Here is a 26,262-nt window from a genome sequence, read left to right on the forward strand (position 1 = left end):
CGCGCGCGCCGGGGCCTGCGGACGTCATGGGGGAGCCGAGGGAGCGCGGCCGGAGCGCGGGGCGGCCGGAGCGCGGGGGGCCTCTCGCCGCTGCCTTGGTCGGAACGCAACGGTCCGGGCGTTACACGAGCGACGGTGAGCAGTGCGGAGCAGACTGCTCAGCAGAAGGGGTCAGTCCTACCAAAATACATATATACATATTTTTTGAATATATATTTGAAAAAAAGTAATTTTATAGGAATCAGACAGATTTTAGGAAAATACGCGCTGACATTAACAATAAAAAAAAGCACATGATCTGAACACAGAAGGCAAAAGCTGCAAAAAGCTGTTGCTTCCACACACACACACCCTGCCTCTACTCACCAGAGCTCGCTGCTGGGGAGGAAGGGTGAGGACCTAGGAAACGAACCCGCTGCGCAGCGGAGCGTCTTCGACACGGAGCACCCAGAGCCGCGCGGCCGGGCCGGCACCGCCACAGGAACGCCAGGCTGCACCTCGCTGCCACCTCGCCGATGGCCACCCAAGTTGTACCACAGGTTCTTGACCTCCTGGGCCTAAAAAGAGGCGGGAAAGGTTATACCCATCTTTCCAGGCTTTGCAATCCAGGGCAGCTACGAATCTCACCCGAGACCCCAGGACGCAGGAGCACACAGTGCAGCACCGATTCCCTCACTGAGGCGGGTCAAACAGCGAGGCTGGGGCTTTCCCTCCGGGACACACGGAAGCAGCTGGAGCCACCAGGAAGCTTCCAACCCGGGTTTTAAAATCAATGTTTCTTCTCCATTGACTTTTAAAAAATTTGCACAGCGCCGGATAATGCAGCGTGCTGCAGACCGTGACCACGACAGGCAGCGCCGCCCGTGCCGGCAGGACGGGAACGGCCGGGACGGGCACCCGCGCTGCGCTGGCGCTCGGCCCCGCACAGCTTCCCCTTCCCCAATCCAGAGGGAGCTGGATGGGGGAGGATGGAAACGAGCAGTTTGGCTGCACGGAGCAGGAGCCCATGCGGCCCCGCTGGGCGCCCGGCCGCGTGCAGGGGACGGCGGCAGCCCCCACGGGGACTGTCCTGTGCGCCTGGCCCAGCGCAGGGACACGAGAGGCCACGTCCCTGCCCAGGCCCAGCTCTGCCTAGTCCCTTTGCGATTGCCTCCCGAGGCCTTGGCGTTCCTGAGCTCCGCTTGTTCACTTTTGTCACCCAATGCTCAGGCGGGTGCTCCACGGTACCCCACAGTGCCAAACGCACTGCAGTAACTCACCTCTGAGATACCTTGCTTTTAAGAAAGCCACGTTCACCATTCCAACCAGAACCCACCTCATGCACGTGGAGTGTCCACCTGTTAGGTCTCAGGCTGCAGAAATGCTGCCGTCACTAGAACTTCACCAGCGACCCACGGCCTCAACACACCTGGGACTTGGCTGAAGCAAATGTCTCTATGTGTCCACAGAAGATTTCCGGGAAGCGTCCATGCAAGAGCAGCAGCTGAGATGAGAAAGAATTGATGCCACTTTGGAGGTGTTATAATGAAGTATTGATATTTTAAGTCTACATTAACACTAATGGCAAAACTATAAATCATGAACAGGCTTAATAAGAAGTATCCTGTCTTGTGACTGCTCAGAAGGGGTGCGCAATTGATTCTGGGCATCACTCAGGCAATTTGGAGATCAATAGGACCCAAAATCCACCTATTCGCTTGTTAGTGCGGAATTAGATTTTGTCGTGCAGAAAGAGCCGCTGGTCGTGAAGCCCGTTCCAGCCGTGAACAGGCACCTTCTAGCTTGAGACTGAACTTCTTTAATATAGACGATATGATACAAACTTCAGTGTGAAGCACAGCCTGCTTCAACTTCTTCATACTTCAATCAAACCCAGTGAATAATCAAAGTGGCATACAAATGTAAACAGAAAATTATAAAGCTTTAAAAATTAAATGACTGCATAACTTTAATAATTCATGCAGCAGCTCCCCAAGGACAGCTGTAGACTGACACAAAACCTGTAAAATTGCATTCTGCACTATAAAATTGCTTGGAAAATGGCTGCTGACAATGGCAAGAAAGGCCCCGTTTATTAGTAAATCACCCAAACGACAACTGACACATCCCTCACGTGAGTTTTTTAAGCTGACCTGGGAAAGACGGCTGGCAATATAAATGAAAACTAGTTGCAAAAACGGCTCTTGAAATGCCACGTGAGCAATGGTTAGACGCGGCCGGGTTTCACGAGATGCATTTGGAGCACAGGAGCCCGCGCTATCCCATCTGCGTGGCCTTGGCAGGGCTGGGGGTACCGTACAGGAGGGCGCCGTGCGCCGCGGCCCCGGCGCGTGCGTGCAGCGAGGGCAGGACGCCGGGGAGCCCCCATCTCCCGCCGGAGGGCTGGGGCGCCAGGACAGCGCGGCGACCACGGCTGGGCCTTCCCGGGTCAGAAACGGCTCCACTACGACCGGCGTGTGGAAATCGTTCACAGCGACGCTGGGAAACCCGCTAGAAAACAGAGCGCAGAATTGCCAAAATTAAAAGGTTTTAGATGCTCCAGGGTAAGAATTTGGTGGTGAGAAATTCACAGGTAATTCCGTAAATGCCACAGACACTACTGGGGTAAGCTTTGTCTAAGGAGTTCAACCACTATTTTTACTGTAAAACAGTAGAAAAAGGGGCATTTTTCAAGACACAATAAATTCTTTATCACACAAAACCTGGACTTATCCTTTATTGCATCACTCGTGCACACAAACACACACAAATCCCTCATGCCCTCATTTTTCCAGATTTATGCAACCCATCTGTTCTGTTACATTGTTTCTTGCTTTTAAAACCAAAGTAATTGCTTTTTTTTCCCCATGCACTTTATGCATATTTATGATAATTTTACTTCTGCTAGCCAAGGATCCTGTTCCTGCAGCACCTATCATTACTAATTAGAGTGGCCAACTTAGGAGAAGTAGGCAGAAGATCCCCAATATGTAGAACATCACTGCGTTCATGCAAGCTAGCAAACAGAAATAAAAAGAGTAAATCAGAATTCTGGATATCTGATGTCCGTTATGGAAGAGGTGTAACTATGCATGCACAGAGCTAGTGAAGAATTCACGGCGCGAGCTCAGCACAGCCGAATTACTCTGATTCCTCAAGTAGAAGCAGAACTGGACAAACTGGAAAGAACGTAGCAACAGAATACACTGCAAGTGTAACACGGAGGTGCCTCCAAGGTAAACGTTGATGAAAAGCAAAAACAAAACAAAAGCAGCATCTGTAGCAGCAGGAAAAACTATAAATTATGACCAAAAGCTGCAATCTAGAAAGCCAAAATAATATTGTGGCCACGCTGCCATCTAACAAGGCAAGAGTGGGGGGCTTCTTTTGGAAGAACAACAACTGTGTTAGAAACCATCTATCTTTTCCTCAGTGTCCAGAGTGTTTCTGTCCTGCTTGTAGAAAGCTCTGTTAAATTTGTGAGAGATCCGAGGAGAGCATTTTGGAAGAGTTGAGAGATCCATTACCCGTGTCCCACATTTAGTGGCGTTTCCCACTGCGGCTGTTCCAGCAGGGAGCAGGCCCAGCGCCGCAGCGGAGGCGGCCGCGGCTCAGGACCCCCGGAAGCACCGTGTCCATAAGGGTTCAGATAGGACTCCCACAAACGCTGTAGGATTGCAATAATTGTCTCTCATTGGTGACCTTCATGAACCATCAACATCCAGACCAGCTACTGCCTGGATACTGTTTGCAGAGGAGGAAATTCAGACTCAGGTGAGGAATACACAGCAGGAAACGCCATGTATGCAGAACCCTGGCATTTTCTGGAGGGTCAGAGTATCAAGAAAGGAGTATTTATTTGTGAGCTCTGAATGCTCTGCCAGTCGCAGCAGAACAAATCCAGGACGGATTTGCAGTGGCGGCGGCTCCGCTCGTCCCGTCACGTCCAGGCCTGGCTGCACAGCCCGTCCCGGAGCGCTGCAGGGAAAGGTGCTGCCGGCTGCGCAGGGAGACACGGAGCGGTCCTGCCCTTCCCATTCAAGCGCTTTTCCTGGGAATACTCACACGCCACTTTCTGAAAGCAGCGAGTATTTTTAAAATCTGCAATTGCAGAAAAAAATATAAAGAGGTACTTCAATGTCGGCTTCTTAAACCTTATTGGACACAGTTGCCAAAGATAGAGATGAAAGTTTTGTACACAATTTTCTGCATTTTCTATGAAATTGAGAACATATTACAGGGAATGTGTTCCTAGGTTTCAATATTACAGCTCTAATACGAGAGATCTTTGGAAAGCACTGCTTGGCTTATGAGGTACAGGAAAAGTGACTTGTGGCTGTCACTTAATTAAAAGGCTGCCCTCTGCAGTCACCAGGAGTTATAGTTGCACAACCTTGACATACAAATTGGAAAAGAAAAATAGCAGTTTTTCCTGCTTGAGCCACTAACTAGCACTGGGCTTCTGTTGTGTATCCACACGTGCAGTGGCCACTTAAACACCAGGGCGAGCTTCCAGGCTGCAAAAGGGGAACACAATCAGATTAGGAATAAGCAGATACATTTTTTTTTTCTATTAATCTTTACATGGTTCAGCACAAAATGAAGGAGCAGGTCCTCAAAGAAGGCAAGTCAGTTTGGACCCATCAAAACAATGTTGAATTGAAGACTTATTGCAGTAAAGAGCTCCTCTGCTCCCAACTCTTCTCTCTTGTGGCTGAGATCTTAAGGAACAGAGTGAGCTGGAGAACAGTGCCCTTGCCGAAATGATGACATATAAACAAACAGGCTTCCATTAGCTCCCAGAAAGGAAAAGCTGGCAGTGCCATTGGTTCTTAATTTCTTCACCTGAGATTCTAGAGCTTGCATTATTGTGTTGACCACACCTGGAAGCAGGTTTCCATCCGCTTGGATAAGACTTGTGACTCTTAGCAGAAAGCAGGTTTTAAAATTCTCTCATTAACATTTTTCAGTCATTTGTGTGACCCTCCTGTGAGCTTTCACGTGGTTATTCTCAACTTGCATACCAGAACAAACGCACTGGCCTAGGCGCACACCGCTAAAGAGCCCGGACTGAGACCTGTGACCAGCAAAGAGAAGGGCCCGGGAAAGACGTAGGAGAGAGTTTCAAAATATCTTGAAAATGAATTAAGGAATTTATATTTAGACTGCCATACGACGTGGACTTAAGCTGTCGGAAAAATACACTCGCTGAGCAGAAGGATAATAAAAGTACACTACTGGGAGAACGGAATGGGAAGCACGATTTGTTCAAGGAAGCAGGCAGTGAATTGCAAAAACTGTGATACAGGCAGCTACCAGGAGCAGAAGAACTACTGTCAGAATATAAGAATTCATTCCAGCTGCCCTGCCCAGGTGTAGTTTTGGAAAGGAGAGAACAAGAACTTCCAGGAAGTGGAATGAGGAATTCCTGACTCGTGACTGTAAGCTCCGATGACAACTCTTCACCTGCAAGAGGTGCACACCGTCACCATGTGCAGCTTACCACGGAGCAGAGCCACTCCAGCTCGGTGAGGAGCCCTCCGCTCTGCTCCCAGGAACCCCAGTCCCAGAGTATTTCAGCATGCCACACCATAGCTGCTCCACTCCGCAACGAGGAATTCTGAGGGGCACTGGACACAGAGACACCCACAGAGCCAGCGTACCGTAGCGCAGACAAATGTCACAGCACGTTCGTAACTTTCTCTCCAATTGCAAGCACCTCTACAAATTATCTTCTCTAGAATGCCTCGCTGAGAGCCACTAAGCCTTGGCTATCTGAGCTGAGCTGAGCAGAGACTCTTAGCGATCAACAAGTCATCCAAAGGCCTTGGAAAGCACTTTATAAAAAGGCTGAATGCCTTTTTCCTGAGCGAAGGCCAAGAGCAAAGACATTCCCTCACGTATGAAAAACCAGCCTTACTCTCTTTCTTCAGCTTCTGATAATACTGACACAAAACCAAGGGCCTCTGCTGTTTAAGGCTGCCTGGACCCATGCAGCTGCCCCATCCTGCTCCTCAGGCCGCCGCACGTTCCGGGCTCACCTTGCCCAACCCTGCAGATGGGCTAGCGCGGCCGCTCTACGTCCCTCCTGCGGGAAGGCGACCGCTCTCGCGGCCGCGCTGTGCAGGCGGGACCCACGAGCGCTGCTGCTCGTGCTGGGGACTCGCAGCAGGGCGCGGGGCTCGGGGCGGGCAGCAGCCGCACGCGAACGCGCCGGGACGTGGCGTTGGGCAGCACAGGCCACCCCAGCACGCGAGGAGCGGAGGAGCCGCGCGAGGCCCAACGAGCCTCCCGGGGAGGCTGGCGGGGGTTCCTACAGCTCTGGCCAGCTCTGTCCATGTAATGCAGTCACCAGTGGAAATCGCATGTCGGGAAGCAGCAGCGTTGTCAGCATCCCTCACTGAGGGAGGGCAGTTAAAAATAGACTAGGGGCGACTGGCTCTAGCACAGCACCTCGGCTCGAAGAGCAAAGCGAGCAGAAATACAGGCTCTGTTTCCCCTCAAGGGGTTTTCACACTTTTCCTGAAGTGTTTTTCACTCGAACACCCAGCTGGTCACAGGGCCCGGAGTGGAGTGGCGCGTGGGGAAGCGCCCAGGAGTGCCCTGCTCTGCTCTGCTGGCTCCAGCATTCCGGCAGCATCCCGGCAGCATTCCGGCACAGAGAGGCAACGGCTGTGCTGGGCAGGGCTGGCACGGCTGCCACGCGGGACCGGACGTGCCGGAGATGCTCTAGAGCGACGCCTGGCGAATCAACCACGGGCTGAGTTACCCTCAGCTTCCAGCCACTGCAGTAAGCATGACGCCACAGGCCAGGGATATTTGCAACAGCTTTAAATGAAGTAGAACATCAACAGAATACGGAAACAAACAACCAAACAAAAACAAACAGTGCAAGTATTTCAGAGAAGTGAACACGAACGGCGGCTGCAATCTGCAGTGGACTGTACAAATCTGCCTTGGGAGACACAAAGCGCCCATGGGGGCCAGTACCGAGTGCGGCTGGGGCTCCCAGGATATACCCAGCTTCCCTGATTACAAATATTTCACAAAACATGATTTTGTGCAGCCCTCTGATTGCACAGGAAATTCATCCAGCACTGTGTAAAGCAAAACGTTGTATGAATAGCTCTTGGCAGAACTTCTTATACATTTCTACCAGCAGGAGACTGCTGTTCCTGTATCGCTGAGCTCTACATGCCACCGGGGTCTTTCTCCTGTAGCTAAAGGATCAGACAGAAGTGGGCAGAATCCGCTCAGTGGCACTTTCTGACCCCACGAACCCCTGTGTTTTTCCCCAGCATCTTTTCCTCGCGCGGCAGCCCGCGCTGCCTCCTCCTCGCTCCGCGCGGCCGCACTGACACCCTAGCCCGGGCGCCTTGGCTCCGCTGCCACCTCACCAGGGAGGGCAGCGCAGAGGTGGGAGCCACGCACTTCTCAGCGCAGCTTCTCCCAGGAATGCTTCTCCCAGAAATCTCTTTGCAAAACCCCTTTGCAGGAAGGGAAGCGACCAGCACCCCACAGCATTCAAAGGCGGGAGCTCGGTCACGGTTCGCACTCAAGCGCTGGTCCCCAACAGGGGGCCCGTCGCAGCGCGCTGCCCGCCCGGCAGGACACGACGCTGCAGCACCGGGGCCGTCCCGCGGCCACCCAGCGCGGCGCCTCAGAGCCTGCCTGGCCACAAGAACCACGTTCCCCGTTTCGTCCCCACCGTGCAGGACACGAGCGCGAGCAGAGGAGGCCAGCTTAGCCAAGAGGTGAGTTACTAGGAAGAGGCAGCAGTCAAGCCCATAGTTATAGGAATATATATATATTTTTAGCATATAGCTATATACGACAATCCTAGCTAGCATTCAGATTGCCATTTTGTGCTGCTTGTTTCCCCATTCTAGTTTACATACACTCGTTTCACATTTCTCCCCCCTAAACTATTCCATCTCCCCACATCCAGGCAGTCCCCAGGCTGCTCCTGGCCTCGCATTCCCGCAAGCTGCCCCTGGAAGGCAGCGTGTGAGCATGGAGCAGGCGCTGGGCACAGCGCATCAGCCCGACCCGGCCCGGGCATCCCAAGGAACCGCGCATGCACGGGGCCAGATTCATCAGGGCAAGGATTGTTTTAATGACGCAGAAACAAACTAAATATATTTTTAATTTCATATTTTAATTTGTCGAGAGTATCTCAGTGGCTTTTAAATGAGATTTAAAGTGCATTTTATTCCGCGAGGAATAAATTCAGTGACTGGCTAAAATTAGATTAGTGGCTCCAGTGCCTAATTAGCAGTAGGCTTGGAGGCTGCGGTTTGCAACAGTCTGGGCACATCTCATTAACTCGCCTTTACATAACTGTGGCTGTTGATTCACGTGGCGAGGGGGACTCGGGGCAGGGCAGGGACACGGAGGAGGCGCTCCCGGCAGGACACCGAGGTGCAGGGATGCCCTGGCGGGTGGCTCCTGCCCATGGACTCCCCGGGAAGCCTGGGAAAGGATGGAGCAGCCAGTCGCACACTGGGAGCTCCCGGGAGCTGCTGGCAGGTCCCTCCCGAGGCCCTGGGAGGAGCGGGCCAGGCCTGGGAAGGCAGGACGGTGAGAGGCAGCAGCTAAGGGCACTGCCACCTCGGCACACGGTTAACATGAACGTGCCGTGAGGGGGGACTCGTGATGGCCCTTGGGAAGGCAGAGGTGGCAGGAGGCGCACACTGCGTTTAACAGCAGTCGGCACTGCAGGAAGAACAGACCAAATGGTACCGGACAGTAGGTTGCTTTCTAACCCTCTTCCTACATAAACCAGGAGAATACCACGGGGCCACACGCATGCCACTGGCCAAGACACCAGTCCGGCCTGGTCAGGCCTCTCTGCCCGCCCAGCTCCTGGCCAGGCGCTGGTCCCACGTGGCACCAGTGGCCCCAGCAGAGCAGAGCTCCCAGATCCAGCAGATCCAGCAGAGCTCCCAGGCCCTGCGTGGCCCTCCCTGGCAGCCAGCCTGCCGGGCAAGGGGACAACGCCGGCTCCGGCGCTTCCAGCCGGAGGACAACGCCAGCTGTGGTACCTCCAGATGGAGGTGCAGGTAGGGGTTTGGAAGAACAAGCCTGCTTGGGAGCGCCGGGGACACGGGAAGAGCCAAGCGCCACAACAGCTTGTGTGGAAAATCTCGCTGACAAGAACTGAATGTCCAAAAGGAGACAGAGGAGTCCTAAAACTTTATTCAAATAAAGGGAGAGTCCACCGGGCATATCCCTGTGGGGTCTCTCAAATTGCTGGGGGACGCAGCCCCCCTTTTATCCTAATTTCCCGACCGAGGGACGCCCTCTCCTTTTCCCCATTGGCCAAAGCACTCAGAAGTTACAGCCTTCCCGGCCCGCCTACACCGAAGTCCGGCCTCCCACCATCTGTTCTCACCTGAGCTCACCAACTCCTTTGTCCCCTTGCTGAAGAATGTGGGGGAATTGCCCTATTTCCCTCCTTTGTAAAGGCTCCCCTTCCCCCCCGCCTTGCAGATGGCTCTTTTTGTCCCACTCGCTCATGGCTCCACTCAGTCTCCCCTCCCTTTGTCCTGCCCTTCAGCCAAACTGTGGAGAAACCCCCTTATTGATGAATACAGAAACTTGAGCATTCTGCTCAAGCTGATGCCATCTCACCAGCTTGGACTCCTGTGGGGACCGGGTAAGGTGCAAGGCGCAGTTCTGAGGAGGGCGACCACGAGGGGCCTGTGCCAGCCGCAGGCTGCGGCGGCCCTGCCGAGGACGCGGCCGGGAGCTGGCGGCCCCCGCGCTGCTGTAGCCGCGTGTCCCGCCGCGCGTCCCCCCGGCACCGCCGCACGGCCCGACACCGCCGCACAGCCCGGCACCGCTGTGGACGGCGCCAGGACACACGGCGACACGGAGAGGCCCCGGCGGGAGCCGCCAGCCCCGAGAGCCATTAGGCATTTGCTGCCATCGCCAACGTGGCCTTGCTTTAAGCACCTGAGCTCCCCTGTGCACCTCCCCTCATGTTCGCTGACTACACAGCCATTCATTTCTCATTCACATTTTTTTTCTTAACAGTACGATGATTTCCAAAATTAAATTCATTCACAGTTTTTACAGTCCTCATTTCCATGCATCTTTTATTGCCTTTATCACCATGGTTCTGCTGGATTTGGCTTATTTTTTCTCACTAGAGGTATTTCACAGGATCTCGGGAGCTCTCTTGTTTTTCATTTTCTTCCTCATTAATAGATACATAATCACTGCATGAGATTGTTCCAAACTTTTTTGTTGTTGTTTGTTTAAATGCACTTACACTCAAAAAGAATCTCTATCTGTTTTTCTGGCAAAGACAGTTTATCCTGAGTCTCCTAATGGCTGGGTGAACTTGGCAAGAAAAGCATGAGACCATCTGTCTCTACAGTTCTTTACCCTCTTCAGTATATTAGACTGAACATTTCAGCTAAAAATTTCACTCAGTCCTAGATATTTTCCTCTTTGCATTATTTTATCAGGATGAAAATGCTGAGTTCAGCAAAGAAGGTGCTTTACTGTAGCACTTAGGAGAGGTTAGAGAAATGAAATGAGAAGATGACAATTATTTCGAGTATTTTAGAACTGTATGCTGTATTTCAAATTTGCATCAAGGACACTAGTAAAATGCACTAATGTGCAATTACCAAAAAGCAGACTATCCACTTTCATGTGGAACAAGTGAATAGAAGTGCCAAAGGAAACAACATCACCACCCGCCGCCACCACCAGCAAGCAAAACACACACACAAAAAAACACACACTGTGACTGAAAATTGCACCACGTCGTAAGAAGAAACTTTTTAGGTCAAATCAAGCCCTGCGAGCGCGGGAGCTTTTCCAATGCAATGCAAAGGAAGAGACCTGTAAAGCCAGGAAGGCACAAAGCTACAGTGTCAAAAATCTTGCAATACTCAAAGAATAGCTTCAGAATAGCTGAACTTGTAAAAACACTTTAATTACCCATAATGAGGCTAAAAATCCATACAGAGGTGACATTTTACTTCGTCCAAGGAGAAGCTAGTAAATGTGCAGGAGCATCCAAGGCACTGACTTCTTTTGAGCACCTGGGTGTTTATTTTGGGGGTCTAGGTAGAACCTGATCACATCTAAAAACTTGTATATCCCCCCAAAATACAGAAGAGGGTGGTGGCTGGCGGGGTGATGGTGCTGCAGCGCCCGTGCCTGGGTTTTCGGAAGGCCTTGCGAGCAGGGCGTCGCGCGGCGCCCGCGGCACTGCCCCGGCACAGCCCATCGCCGAGCGCAGCCGCAGGGCTCGCGGCTCCTCGCAGGACCCAGCCGCGCACAGCACCATGTTCCGCAGCGGAGCCATGGGGCTGCACCACCCTGGCCTGGCACAGGGCCCTCTGCTAGACACATTCCGTAGCCACTTCCCTGCTTTCCAGCCCTCCTCCCTGCTCCCCAGGCTCTGCTCGGGAGGACTCCTTGTCAGCTTCCCTCAAGGTATCCTTCCTGGAGAGGTGCAAAACTCTTGCATCTGCTCAGCTGCTCCCGCACGTGGCCTTCTGGGGGCCCGCTGAGCTCGGACTCCCTGCAGCAGCGCTGGGGCCGCTGCCTTTCCCCACGTGGCTGCTCCTTTCCCCAGCACGCGGAGCCTGCACGTGTCTCCTGCGTGAAGGGCAGCATCACAACAAGGGTGTTTGCTCAAAAATAAGTCTGATTTCTGCCCTCCCAGGAATAGCATCTGCCCTGCCTCCCAACTGAAGGTGCCTCCTCATCTTCAAGCAAGGAGCAAGGACTTGGCCTCATTCTGCAGCGACGCAAACATCACGTTAGAGCAGCAAGAACCGTGTCGGGGGAGCTGCTCCCCGAACACGCAGCGAGGGCTGGGCTCTGCTTCCTCCCCAGCCTCATTACTGCTGATTAAAGAGTGCTTACAAATCTAAATTGCTTTTTAAGACTGTTCTAATTACTATCTCCTTCGCTAGAACAGGCTACACCAAGGAAATTAACCTTAACTTCCATTATGCTAGTTGATTTTCATCATTGTGTGTGTATAAATATATATATATAAAACGTGTAGCACACTCCATTGTCTGCTAAGTTACTGCAATAGCTGCATGAAAGCTAAAGCACAGGTGATAAGAAAAACAAACAATAAAACAGAAAAATAACAATGTCTTTGGAAGAGGTGTGTATTACAGGCACTCAATTCCACAATGAAACTGCTGTGGAAGCTGCAGCTTCTTCAGTTTAGCCCTAGAGGAAGGCAGGGAAGGTACAAGGTCGCTGTAGAGCAGTCAGCCACGAGGCGTAAGGTGCGTATTTATCTGAGCAAATTAGGGCTGGCACACCAGCCAACCCCTGAGGCCATCTCGCCCCTGCCTACCCCGTATCTTGTCTATGTGTCAAGAAAATCAGGCTATTCTTGCATTGTCCTCCCATGCCCGTTAGGATTGCTCTGTTCTTTTCTGGATCCTTTACAGACAGGTGTGAGCACACGCTCACGATTTTGTAGAACTAGGCAGACCACAAAGGCGGCGTTTCACGAGGTTTAGGTTTTCATAGCATCTGTAAAAGCGGTTGCATGACATGCAAGGCCTGATTCTGCCCATGGCTTGTTGGCACAGAGTCAAAAGCTTCAAGAAACCACTTGAAAAAGCAGTGGGTTCATACAGGACCGTTGCTTTGCTTCACACAGCTGAAGTCCTCTGCATCGTGCAGCACAGACATGAAAGCCAGGTTTAATGCTTCGCATTGATCTATGACCCCAGAACAACTATTCCCAGCCCTGGGTCAACCTCTATTGCATTTCTGACACATCTAGCCTGTTGCAGCTTGGAGCGGGTCAGGAATGCCAGACATCAACTTCATAGAAGCTGGAACTGACTTCGTATATTAGCTTACATGCAGTACATTTATATGATTCTAACAGTTAGTGATGTAATTACACAGGCTCCTAATTGGTAGCCAATGATCTAACTAAGACCCTTACAGCCCCCCTTACTTGTTTAGCTCATCCTTTTAGTTCAACAGCTCTTTTATTCCCTCTGACCTTGGTCTACTTCCTTATCTCCTAGTTAGCAGTCCCTTTGTTCTTTCACTGAAACCTGAAGGCTGGAATTGAGCAGGCCTGCTGGGCAGCCATGTCCGCGGCTCTCTAACCATTCCTCTACAATTCCCCCTTTTTCTTTAGATTAGGTGACCCCGGGAAGCAAGCCAGTCTTGAGGTGTCAGATTCGGATTGCGTGAAAAAGCAGTTAACAAACGTGACATTAAAGCGCGCAAACAGGTACAACCAATCATTAAGCTAATTACAAGCAACAGTCCCCATAGTAACAACATTAACAGCGATTTCATCAACGATTTTATCCATCCCCCAATTCCTAACCAGTCCGTTAGTCCGTCTAGACCGAAAAATCCCGCATCCTTTGTTACTTTCTCCGTATGCTTGGTCAAGTCGTGGAGTTGTCCATGTATCGCCGAGTTGTCGAGTGATCTTGCAAGTCCATTCAGCACATTCTGTCGAAGTTCTGACACCCATGTCCGTGAGCAAGAAGCAGGAAATCAACAGTGGCACAGTTTTGCAGTACAGCGTGTTGTACCTGGGTTAAATCATCTGACAACTCACTAAGCACAGTACTGGTTGCATTCGCTTGTTTCAAGGCCTAGCAGGCAAGGAGCTCAATATTTCAGTGTGCCCGCATGGCTGATACCCCAGGGACGAAGACCCCCAAGTGCTCCAGAGATCAACGCTATCCTCACATTCTGAGCTAAAAGAGTTCGCTGCTCTTTTTGATCACCTTAACAGGGTCTTGCTGTTCCCCAGAGGGCCGTGTGGCCAAATCATACTAAGGCAACCAAATGTGTAAGGCCCACCCATAGGCTGGGGCGGAATGCCAGCCCAAGCTCGGTTCCCACATATCAAAAACCACCCGGTGGGAACCTTCCTAAGCCGGATAGTTCCCGTATTGTGGGTAACATTTCCGTTACACCATTCCTTTTCCCCTCTTGCCTCCTCAAGGGTTTTTGCATACTCAACTTTGAGACCTTCCAGTTCAACCTCGTATCTACTGTTCTCATTTTCCATTTTCTTCAGTCTGTTTCTCTCACCTTCTAGTTGAGCCTGGAGACGAGCATTTTCTTGCCTTAAAAGACTATTCTGCGATTCAGTAGAAGACATCTGAACTTTAGTAGAAAGAAGTTCTTCTGTTGCAGCCCATCCTCTTTCGGCAGCTGCTGCCAAAAGGGCTTGAGATTCACCAAGTCTGCTGGAAAGATGCTTTTCCAATTTTTCCCACAAGGAGGTTTGCGCTCCCAGCATGGCTTGCAAATTTTCTATCTGCCGAAGCAGTGGCCATGTAGCAGATGTAACACTTTGGCTCGGTTCTTGGTTCTGACTCTCCTCTTCTTGCAGTCTCTGTTGTAGTTCACTGATTCCTTGCCGTAAGTAGTCCTCTCTTCTTGCTGCCTGTTGTTCTGCACGTTGCAGCGCTAGCCACAGGTCTGCCACCTGAATCGCCAAAGCTTCTTGTTGCTGCCATGCCTCATCCTGGGCCTTCTCCAAAGTTAAACCAAGTTGTTCCTTTGCCTTCATTTCCCGACTTAGGGCTGCCTCTTGTGCCTCACTGTCCTTTGTGGCATTAGCTTTATGAAGATCTGCAAGTTCCTTGTAAGCACTATCAAGTGCTGCCTGGACACTTCTGTTCCTTTCTTCAAGATCTTCCACCTCTGCCTGGAGCTTATTAAGATCCTTTTCTTGTCGCTCTACAACACTGTTCAGTTGTTTAAAGGAATACCTAACACCAGTGCATCAAATTGGTCTGCTGTCCCACAAAACCAACAACTCTTAACTTGAGTATAATTAACAATATGCCTAAGAAGCATAACATATCCATTAGTGTTAAAAGTAGCATCAGCTTCTATATAATAGCATTAAAAGTAACGTTACCTCCTAACAGCCACAATATACAGCTAATAAGAACAGTAACACTTCTTCCTCCCATGTTGTTCTTCTGCAGGCTCACACTTTCCACAGCTAGGGTACCGGTTGCTTGCCTGCTACGTCTGATGTATGCAAGTTTGCTTCCAGCCAAGGTTTCACCCATTTTGCTGGCACCCATCTGGTTCCAGCATCTGTAATGATACAAGCATACCCTTTTCCCCAGGTTATCAAGTCTAAAGGTCCCGTCCATTTTCCGGTGTTCCAGTCTCTCAGTATCACCTTACACAGACCCGACTTTACTTCTGTCAGGGCTCCCTTTAGCCCAGCCCTGTGTTTGACCATCAGAGGGACTAGGCTGTCCTGGGATAATCTCAAAAATTTTAAAACATATTCTGCTCTTGCCAATTTTTCTGCAGGCATAATTTCCAATTCTCCTCTTTTTTTTTCTTTTTTTTTTTTCTTTTTTTTTTTTCTTTTTTTTTTTCTTTTTTCTTTTTTTTTCCCTTTTTTTTCTTTTTTTTTCTTTTTTTTTTCCCCCTTTTTTTCTTTTTTTTTTCTTTTTTTTTTTTTTTTTTTTTCTTACAGCTGGCATTTCAGCGTTTGGTTCATATGTTCCACTATGTCATGGTCCTCAGGATGCAATAGTATGGTGAAAAAACAATCTTTCAAATCGATTATTAAGATGTCCCAATCATTTTGAAAGGTTCTCGATTTCCATTTCTATTTATGTTTGCATAGCTTCAATTTGGTTTCCTCCCCAGAAATTGCTTGGGATTTCTATATATTAAGGAGGCCCCCGCTCCAGTAGCATTGAGGCTTTTACAATTTGTAAGGACTGTTGCAGGTCCTTCCGTGCCAGTTGCACTGGAGCTTGGCCGTCGCTTCATTCTTGTTTCCCATGCTGAAGTACTTCCCTAGTCTCTTTCCAAGGATACAAGTCAGAGTACGGCTCCCAGTCCTCCACTGGTTGGGGGGTGGGGTGTGCCATAGTCTGAGTTATTCCTGGCTTTCCCTCTTTCAAATTCTGCACTTTCTGGTTGTGCTTATTCAGCCCTCTCTGCTGATATATATATATTACACAATAAAGATCTAAAGACCACACACACAAACAGCACAAACACAATTTCTGTCCAGTGGCACGACCTCACGTAGCTGTGCACTCCACTAGTGAGTTCCACTGTCTCAATTGCCTAATCCCATCCTCGTTGCCAATTAGGTTGCGAATGGGTTTGGGATTCGGCAATAGTCACACAGAACAAAGTGGCTACAGCTATTCAGGTGAAAGCACGTTAGAAAAGCAAAGTATGCCTAATTACTCATGAGGTAATACTTGTCGGCAGGACACTGAGACTGAACATTCTCTCGAGGTGGCAGATTAGAGGGTTGCTGACAGGCTCCTAACTCAGCGGGCGTCCCCGCAGAGACAACGTGGGCCTCAGTGTTAGGAGTCTCACCCCCCCCTCTCTGCACTGTCTGTTTATGCCCGGTGCATCCTGCCACGTAGGGCCAGTACGTGCCAGCAGGCAGACCGGGGGGCGGACAAACTCCGCCTTCAGTCACATAACCTTCCCTCCTGGGTGCGCAGGTGCGCTTACCAGTAAGTGGTCCCAGCCGTCAGTCCGAGGGTCCTGCCTTTCTCATCTCCCTCCCTCTCGGATGTTTTACCTTCAAATTAATTTAGAGGATGTTTGCAGTTAAGTTGGCTACAAGCCTGGTCGAGCAGCTGCCTTCAACTGCTTTCGGAGGAGTCAGCTATGAGCCTGGCTGAGCAGCCGCCTCCATGCTCCTTATCACTCAGCCTGGGCAGGCAAACATCTTCTTTCTCAAGGTCTTGGATTCTGTTTTGTACAATAGTTTTATGACTCTACGGATCATACAAATTTCCACCTTTCAACCATACCTCGTTTCGGCATCAATATACAAAGGATTCAACACATAATAGGAATGAACATAGCAAACAGAAATAATAGCCCTAATAACGGTTTCTGTCCTCACTTAAAGCATTACAGTTCTTCAACCCCCACTTTAAAAGACGGATCAAATCCCCCTGCACCTCCCTCCTGGCTGTTGTCAAGCTCTCAGCAACGTAAGTCTCCTTGATCTCATTCGCCTTTTCTTCCCTGGCCCCCCTTCTCCTTTTTTCAAGGTGATCTAACAAGTCCTGGACCCAGCCGGGCCGTTCTTAGGCACGACGGGGTGGTCCGGGAGTGGGGGCACAGACAGTGCAGGCGCCACAGGCACAGATGAGGACGCATGTGTGGGGGGGGGGTTGGCAATGGATCTCCAGACACCAGCGGTTTTCGGTGGCGTGGCGGTCCCGGTCCTGAAGTGCTTGCCAAGGCCCTTACAGGTACACTGCTTGCAGCTTCGGGAGGCTCACGATCTGGTGGTGGCCCTGTGATGTCCTTTGGGCAATGGTGGGGCTCAGAATCCCCTCGCTTCAGCTTGAGTCTTTGCAAGTGTCCCTTGTCTCTAGCCCATTTATACAGCTCATACAGCTTCTTCGTGCTCACCGCTGCCTCCCTTTTTGCTAATAAGTCCAGCAGCAGCTGCACAGCAGCTTCTCGCTCCATTTTCGTACTCACTGCTGCTTCTCTTTTCGCCTGCAGCAGCGGTACCACAGCTTCTCGCTCTATTCTTGCACGTGCAACCTGGGTCCCGGCTTCTCGCCCCGCAACGCTGACTTTTCGTCCCGGGTCCCGGCTTCTCGCCCCCCAACGTCGACTTTTTGTCCCGGGTCCCGGCTTCTCGCCCCCCGACGCCGTCTTTTCCGTGTGCGCAATCACGGCCGGCTTACCCGCTCCGGTCCACCTTCTTGGTCGGATCACTCGGCTGCACTCATACGTCGTCGCTTCCGGAATCCTGCACCTTTGTGCCAGGTCCCTGTACTTGTCAATTGGGTTGTCCCTGTGGTCCCTGTTCGGAATCGAGTCCCCGTTCGGAATTGAGTCCCTGTTCGGGCGCCACTTGTTGCAGCTTGGAGCGGGTCAGGAATGCCAGACATCAACTTCATAGAAGCTGGAACTGACTTCGTATATTAGCTTACATGCAGTACATTTATATGATTCTAACAGTTAGTGATGTAATTACACAGGCTCCTAATTGGTAGCCAATGATCTAACTAAGACCCTTACAGCCCCCCTTACTTGTTTAGCTCATCCTTTTAGTTCAACAGCTCTTTTATTCCCTCTGACCTTGGTCTACTTCCTTATCTCCTAGTTAGCAGTCCCTTTGTTCTTTCACTGAAACCTGAAGGCTGGAATTGAGCAGGCCTGCTGGGCAGCCATGTCCGCGGCTCTCTAACCATTCCTCTACACTAGCCAAAAGCCAGCGTCCCCGAGGTATTTTCCATTCTTTCCTCTAACCACGCTGATGGATTTATTTTCTACAAACCTTGGCTCTCATTTTGACCATGTACAAAATGCCTCCTTACACTGCTAACATTTGGATTGCAAATGGGATTAGCACAGGCTCAGAGTAGATTCTGGCCACTAAATTCATGACCAAAAGGCTCCCTACTTGGAAGCATTTTAAACTACCCACAACCTGGAAGCTTTCAAATGCACCTGGAAATCCCCATGGAAAGCTAGACAGGAGCCATTTCCTAGTGGTTTTCTATCATTAGGGTTTTCTTCTCTTCCATAAACGGGCTGTAGCAGCAGTGTGCACAATTAGCTGACAGAAGAACAAACCCAGTAAAGCTCCGAAGCGCTCACGAGCACAGCTGCCCTCTCCTGCTGGCATTTCCTGCCAGGAAAAGGTTGGTGCCGGCTGGAGCGGAGCCAGCGGGTGATAATAAACACTTGGGTTCACTGGGAACAGTTGGTTTGTGCTTCAAACCAACCTGCATTTCCATCCGGGATGTTGCATATACTGGAACTCTGACTTGCAGCACCTATAACCTTAGTTTTGCCTAATGGTTTTGCTACAGTTTGTGTTTACTGAAACCGTCCTGCAGTTCCCTCTGCTTGGCCTGCTCCGTACTCGCAGCATGCGAGTCCCCAAGACTTGCTCACTGCAAATCTTTGTATTTAAAAAAATAAAATAAAATCTCAGCTCAGCTGTTATGTATGGTGCACAACAGCTCCACGGGCCTATGAGCTCCTCAGCACAGGTCATAGTTATCTGTTGAGTCCAGAAAACTTCATGCCCTGTGGACCCAAAAGAGCCTGTGCCACATTTAGTGTTCGCAGCATTTGGTGTCTGTGGTGAAAAGCATACTAATTGTGCTATTCGGCTTCCCACTGGCACAGTACAGGGTGGTATCGGAGTCCACCATTATCTTAATTTCTCCTTTGAAATCTGCATTGACAACTCCAGGTAACACACAAACAGCCCTTGTCTCGTGGTTGAGGATCGCCCTATTAACAGTGCTGCCATTCCTCGCCCTAGGGGGCCGTGGACACCAGTTAGCACAACTAGATGTATCAGTAATTAGCACTTCTATTGTGGTGGCCAGGTCCACCCCGGCGCTGCCGCCTGTGCTGGCGCACAAGCGGCGGCTGCTTCCCGGTGGGAGCCACTCCGAGGGGTGATTTGCTGTCATGGCGCGACCCCTCGCCGCGCTCCGCTTGAAGTTTCCCGAATGGGCTAGCGGTCGACCTTCCTTATCAAATTTTGATCGACACTGATTAGCATAGTGTTGTCCTTTGTGGCAGCGCGGACATATTCCAGGCGCTCCTCCTTTGTTTGCTTGCGTTTTTGGACAGTATTTACGAATATGCCCAAATTGGCCACAAGCAAAACATGGCTTTTTCATAGACATTGTTGCAAATGTTTCGGCCATCAGTGAATATTCATACTGTTTGGTACCGACACTAATACATGCTTTTAGCATGTCATCAATAGTAGGATCCTTTAGTGGCCGCAAAACTCTCTGGCAATCGGGGTTAGCATTTTCAACTGCTAGTTGCTTAAAAATGTAGCTTCGTGCTTGTTCATTATCAATTTGTTTCTCCAGAGCCTCATTAAGCCGATCCAAAAACTTCATATATGGCTCATTCGCATCTTGTCTTATGCTAACAAAAGGTTCTTTGTTTACCGCTCTCCGGAACGGCCTTAAGGGCGCGGAGAGCAAGTGCCTTAACTTGTTGCAGGCCTTCAGGGGGGATTTCTGCTTGTGCTGTTGTAGCACTGTGATCGCCCTCCCCCATTAGCACGTCCACAGTAACAGCCCGTAAAGGACCTTTTTTCGACAGCCGCTGGTTTTCCTCCCCCTGAGCTCGAGCAAGCTCTCTCATTTTCGATTCCCACATCGTATATTGCATATCAGTCATAATGAGGCGAAACAAAGTTTTAAAATCATGGAGAGTAAAAACCAAAGAATCACAAAGAGATTGTATAAGGTGGGTGGTATATGGTGCGCTAAGGCCATGATCTGTCACCGTGCGTCGCACGTCCTTAATACGATTATACGACAAACCTTCCCAACGCGGATTCTGGTCTGGTGCACAGATAACAGGAAAGGCTTTCAGCATGCCCACATCCCCCGCCTGTTTTGCTCCTCGTTTTACTGAGGCCCATTTATCGTGAGGATCCGGGGGTATAGGTCTGGCTCCTTTCCAGGGTCAATAGGACCCGGGTCAAAAGGATCATTGTCCTGGTCATCAGGTGGCAGTACCGCAAAGGCTTTTGCAGCACGTTTTCTTTTCTGATTCTCATCAGGACACGATTGAGGTAAAGGAGGCGCGGAGGGGATGGCAGGGGCCCCAACCCGGTCATTTATGTTCGACTGCGATCCACTATGAGATTTCAATATTTCGAATACAACTCGCCATTGTGGCAACAGGTTAGCAGCAGCCTTATCACCGTGCATGGCACTATCCCACATTCGGACCCCAATTTGGTCCCACCTTTCCAGATTAAAAACATTCTTACTATTCACCGAAGGATCGTCTTTAGAAGCCCACGCAAGAACCTTTTGCAGCTCTTCTTCACCTAAGTTTTTTCTTTGCGGTTTCAAGTTTTTAGGAGAAGCTTCTAAATCGTCCTTCTGTTCCTTCATTAGGTATGAACCCATAGTTCCCAGCCGCTTACCTCTTTCCTTTCAAGAGGCTTTTAGTGTGCACACAAAGTAAGCTTCCTTTCAGCGTGATTCCCGGGAGTTCAGCTGGGCGGTGCAACCAGAGAGACAGCTAGTCTTCGAGCCCCACGTTGGGCGCCATTTGTTGCACCTTGTGAAGAAACGGACTCAGTCTGGGGTGCAGAGTGAGACAACTTTATTTCCAAAACCAACTTCTTCTTATACTTTCTTAACACGAGTGTTGCAAAGCTCACAACCAATCAGCATCTGGCCACCTGCGCGGTTGTATGGCTTTGTTTCTTTTCTTCTGACAAGACACGTCTCACACGGGGCAGGGGGAGGTGTTCCTCAGTCCTCCTCTTTCTCGGCTCCGTCCCCCATCTGCTGCAAAGACTGACATCCTTGTGGTTAACTATCTGCTAACAAGGTACTATTGTCTTTGAACAAGCCTCCACAATTATGTTTTAAATATTTTAAATACACTTAGCCAAACTACTATGTTAGCAGCTTAACACTGCTGAAGACATTTAGACCATTAATGGGATTTCAGCGTACCAAACGAAACCGGACCATGGTCCACAGCAGGCATTTTTCTGTTATGGAATGAAGAGAAACAGCACTCGGGCATGTCCTGTGTCCTCACAAAACCAGCCCAAATCCTTTCTGTTGAACATCCTGCCCCGCACCCTGAGCACTGCAGCCGCACTGCTTTCCTGGCGCCATCCCGTCCATCCCGTCCCCTTGACACCGGATCTCACACTCTTGGGGCACTTTGTGCTGTGCCTGGCACAGGCAGCCCTCACCACTCGGTTTCACAGCTGCCAAATAAACACAATTACACATATCCAGCACACGCGCACTAGCATTTCTGAGGACATTTTTTGTTAACCTTGGTTTGCTGAGTGCCTTGAAACAAGAGTATTTATCGCTTTTACATAATGTAATAGCAGCTACCCTCAGTATTCCTGGAGAGGCCACATCCACTGCTCTTTCAGAATTCCTGGGATGACACGCCAAAGGAAACCAGACAAGTGGCGTAGCCCCAGTGAGCACAACGACCTGCCAAAGCAGTTTCAAGGCTATGTTGAGAACGTGCTTCTTACTGCCATGGGTCCCTGCCGTCGGGTCACCCCTGTATTTGGCTCTGAGATTCATGGCACGGATCCTGCCCTTGGAGCAAGCCGAGGCCAGGAACATGCCAATGGCCCAGCCGAGGGGCATCCTGTAGGTGCGTGTGGGAGGGATTCGCTTCACCTGCCTGCAGCCGCTGCAGCACACACCTCCACAGCGGCTGCGCAGCCCAGCACGGAGGAGGCCTGCACGTCCCCTTCCACATGGCTTCGCTGGCCGCCGACCACGCAGAACGGAGAGCTAGGGTGGCACCGCCGCTGCAATGAAGCAGATCAACAGGCGAAGAACGTGCCATGGCTATTTGGTGGCATAGCTCACCTCAAACTATATGCCGGTGGCGTTCAAGGTAAGCGTGGACAAAGCAGGCACGGCGCACATCACTCGCTAGCGTCCGTTCGCGCGGGCACCCTGGCACACAGCGCTGCCGCGTTCCCCGGCCCGCCTCTCGAGACACGCTGCATGCTGGGCTGCAGCGAACCAAAACGGCCGTGGTCACGAAACAAAGCTCTGGGGAGGATGAGAAAAGCTTTGCTAGCAGCGCCGGGGACACGTGCCCAAGGAGCAAAAATCATCTTCCCAGCTCTCAGAGACGTTTGTTCCAGCGGCTACAGAGCTGGACCAGGAGCTTTAAACATGGTGGTTGATTTTGAAAAAAGAGCAAGACATCACTTCAGCTCATCTAGTCCAGCAGCTCCATCCATCTTTCCTGAAGGGCTTCCAACAGAAGCACATTTCTGAAAACCTTATTTAAAAAAAAGAGTAGACTCAACTGGTCTGATGTTATGGCTGACAGACTCAGCACGCAGCCCGGCAAGACTTCTTAGACACCAACACGAAACCAGACCCACTTCTTCTCTTGTCATGATGCCACATGTACACCTATTGTAGGATATGCTAAAGAACTGCATTTTAGGACACTAGTTAACACAATCTGTGTCACTCAAGTTTTCAATCCATTATTTGCCTGAATATCTCTTTAGTGATGAACAAAAAAAACTTCCTTAAAAGGTACAAACCTGTCACAGCAAAACAAATTCATTTCATAAATACATTTGCATTCCAACCAAAATGAATAAATAAGTCTGAATACCAGAGGAATGCAAATGAACTCCCTTTGTTAATAAAAAAGAGCATAACTCACGTATACCAGACAACACATCAACTCCAACCATCCACTGCTGCACAGTACTGTGGGGCAGCCCTGTAACGGTGTCTGCCCAGTGATGTACAACAGGCAAAACGCTGCACTAGCAGCTTCCCTCACCACAGCGGACACCCTGCTTGTGAATGCCTGCAACTGCTTTATTAAAGGATGTTCACTTGCTATTTCTGTGGAGTTGCTATTTATTTGTGGAATCCCGCTTGCTATTTTACATGAAGTGCAGAAAATGGCAACATGCTGCAAAAAGATAACATACTGGTGACAAACAGAAGCTTGGCTTCCAGTGTGATTTCTCCTTGTCAAGAGATTTCAGTTTTTAAAATTCCTGACAAGTATTTCAACCGTGGGGCCAGGGCAGGAGGAAGACCAGTGTGAAAATCATTGGCAGAAGGTCGCTGGCATCTAATCAAAGTTTCACTGGTGTCAGACTCCCAAGGTTTTACAGATTCTGACTCAAAACTGTTACCTTTTACAGCACTCAGAACTGACTTTAGAGAACAATATTAAAGTCTTCTTTCAAAGTGAACCTGTAAATCTGAGTGACATTTTTCCACAGATATGTGTCGTCCAAGCTTCCTTCAAAAAGATTCTCTTCAAACAGGTTCCTCTCCTCACTGCTTTAATTTCAGTTAGGTACCATTAGACATTGCCAAACCTCTTCTATCTAGGCATGATTCTATGAATCCAGGAGTAATTACTTGAGGATGAAGAATGAGCAGCAGTCATAACACCTCGGCTTAGTATTCATTTGGGAGGCTGTGCCATTATGTGTATGAAATCAGATTTCTAGATTCCTTTGCTGAGAACTTCTTTTCAAGAGCCAGACAAGAATGCAGTGAAACTACTACAAATGCCAATCTCACTTATATCCATAAAATCTATTAGAAGAATAACCGTTGGGAAAATATAGCGGGGAGAGGAAAACAGTAACAGCTAAGGGCTTACAGGAACCTTCACATTTTAATGATAGTTCTTTTAAGAGTAGAAGCCACTGTCTTCCACAAGGAAAGTGCCCAGCTCAGCAGCCAGAATTGTTCAATCACAGCAGCTTTGACACGTCAAACTGTTCCATGCAAAACTCCAAAGGGGGCTTAAAGCACAGCAAGCACCCCGAATGGAAGAGGACATCTGCACCCCTAACGCGAAATAGTTGGGTGCTCAACACGGTCATTAACACTCCAGCTTTGGTGGAAAGAGCCTGTCACCACAGAAGTGGCTAGACCAGGACTGTGGCTGACCCCCGTCACCACGACAGGACCTGCTCTGATCCCTACCGTGGGCCTGGGCCCTCGCAGGGCCCCTGGTGTCCCCATGTGTCACCTGCGCTCCCAGATCCACCTCCCTTGCCAGGGAGCATGCTTTTTGATAAATAAAGTAAAAGGCTTCCTCAGAAAGGTCAGAAGAACAGACAGCACACAACATCAAACCCCTGAAATTTCACACTCCCAGATTCTTCTAACAGCACGTACAGAGAAAGAAATGACTGCAGGTTTGAAAAGAGGAAGCTGTGGGGGAATGAAGGACTCAATTTCAGTTACGGACTAGAAACATAAACCATCTGGGGAAGGACACGCATATCCTTGGACTCCCTAAGGGGGGATGAGACACAGCAGCCCCTGTAACACTGCAGATCACTGCCTTTCTTGGAATGCCATTTCTTGGAAGTGTTTTTTTTTCCATTACTTAATTTTAATTTTTAATACTGCAATTCATGAGAAAAACAAGAAATGAGTGTTAACCCAAAGCAGGAAAATCCATAATTATTTAAATCTCCTCTCTATTTTACTAAGTAAATCTCAGCTAACTGAAAATGTCTCACCAGTGAACTGTAGAGAGGCCATACCAATATGGAGATCAAGATCACTTTGTTTCACACTTCAGAATCAGCCCCCAAAAAGCTCTAATTCGATCTTCTTATAGAGGCAAGCGGTGAGTTACAAAACACAGGTTCCTGGACTTGTGGCAAAAGCATTAGTTTGCAGTACAAACCTGTTCAGATTACTTTTAGGGAAAAGCTCATCTCATAAGTATTTAAGAAAATACAGTAGTAAGAATAAAATATTCCTAGGAATAATGATTAAGCTGTAGCATGTAGAGGTTCATAGAATCATAGAATCATAGAATGCTCAAGGTTGGGAGGGACCTCTTGAGGTCATCTAGTCCAACCCCCCTGCACACGCAAGGTCACCTAGAGCATGTGGCACAGGACTGCGTCCAAGCAGGTTTGAAGATCTCCAGAGAAGGAGACTCCACAAACTCTCTGGGCAGCCTGTTCCAGTGCCCTGGCACCCTCACCGTCAAGAAACTTTTCCTGAAGTTCCTGTAGAACTTTTGATGCTTAGCATCAACCTTTTGATGAAGGTTGCTTGCTTTTTAAGAAGAGCTGAATCAACACAGTGTAATATGCAATACAAACCATGAGAAGACGATATTATTACATAGTGTTTTATATAGACTGCTCTATGCATTTACCAGCATTATGGTTCGTTAGACCAAACCAGCTGTACAGACAATTGATCATACACACTCCACAATCAGACATACAAAAACATAAAATGCGAGCATATCCTTTTCTTGCTGACCCCATATCATCTTTTTCAGGCCCTTCTTCCATGTTCCCCTTGGCTCTCCCTGGCTCCCCCCATCCGGCCCGCCTAGCGCAGAGGTTCCAGCGCGGCCGGCGAACCTGACCGCACGCAGGAGGCAGCCCAGGCTCCTGCACCGCAGAGGCCAGGAGAGCTCCCTTAGGACGCATATCTGCAACAAAACACCTCCTCCTCCTAAACCTCCTGCGCTGGGCCTCTCTTTTCAATGTCTCTGTAAAACAGCAGTACTTGCCCAGTTCACAGATCAGATATGGTTTGTCTTCATTGACCACAGAACTAACCCAGACACGAGAACTACGCACCGAGACTTCGAGACCAAACACTCTATTCCTGCAAACAAGCTTCCCGCTATTCCCTGCGTAACCGGTGATCCACAGGCACCTACCTTCGGTTCTTAGCACTGACAATTGCAGCTGCATGTTTGTTTTCCTCTGCATATGGATTCTTGGAAATTTAGGGTAGA

General features: G+C 49.8%; 1 protein-coding gene across 1 annotated transcript in view; it reads left to right on the forward strand.

Annotated features, from left to right (window-relative positions):
* Positions 1-26,262, forward strand: part of LOC148596025 (mis18-binding protein 1-like) — a 71,471-nt gene that overhangs the window by 28,891 nt on the left and 16,318 nt on the right. The window lies entirely within an intron of this gene.

Source organism: Tinamus guttatus, unplaced genomic scaffold, assembly GCF_059628265.1.
Source record: "Tinamus guttatus ecotype Peru unplaced genomic scaffold, ASM5962826v1 Tinamus_guttatus_pri_ptg000035l, whole genome shotgun sequence".
In the NCBI taxonomy this organism is placed as follows: Eukaryota; Metazoa; Chordata; class Aves; order Tinamiformes; family Tinamidae; genus Tinamus; species Tinamus guttatus.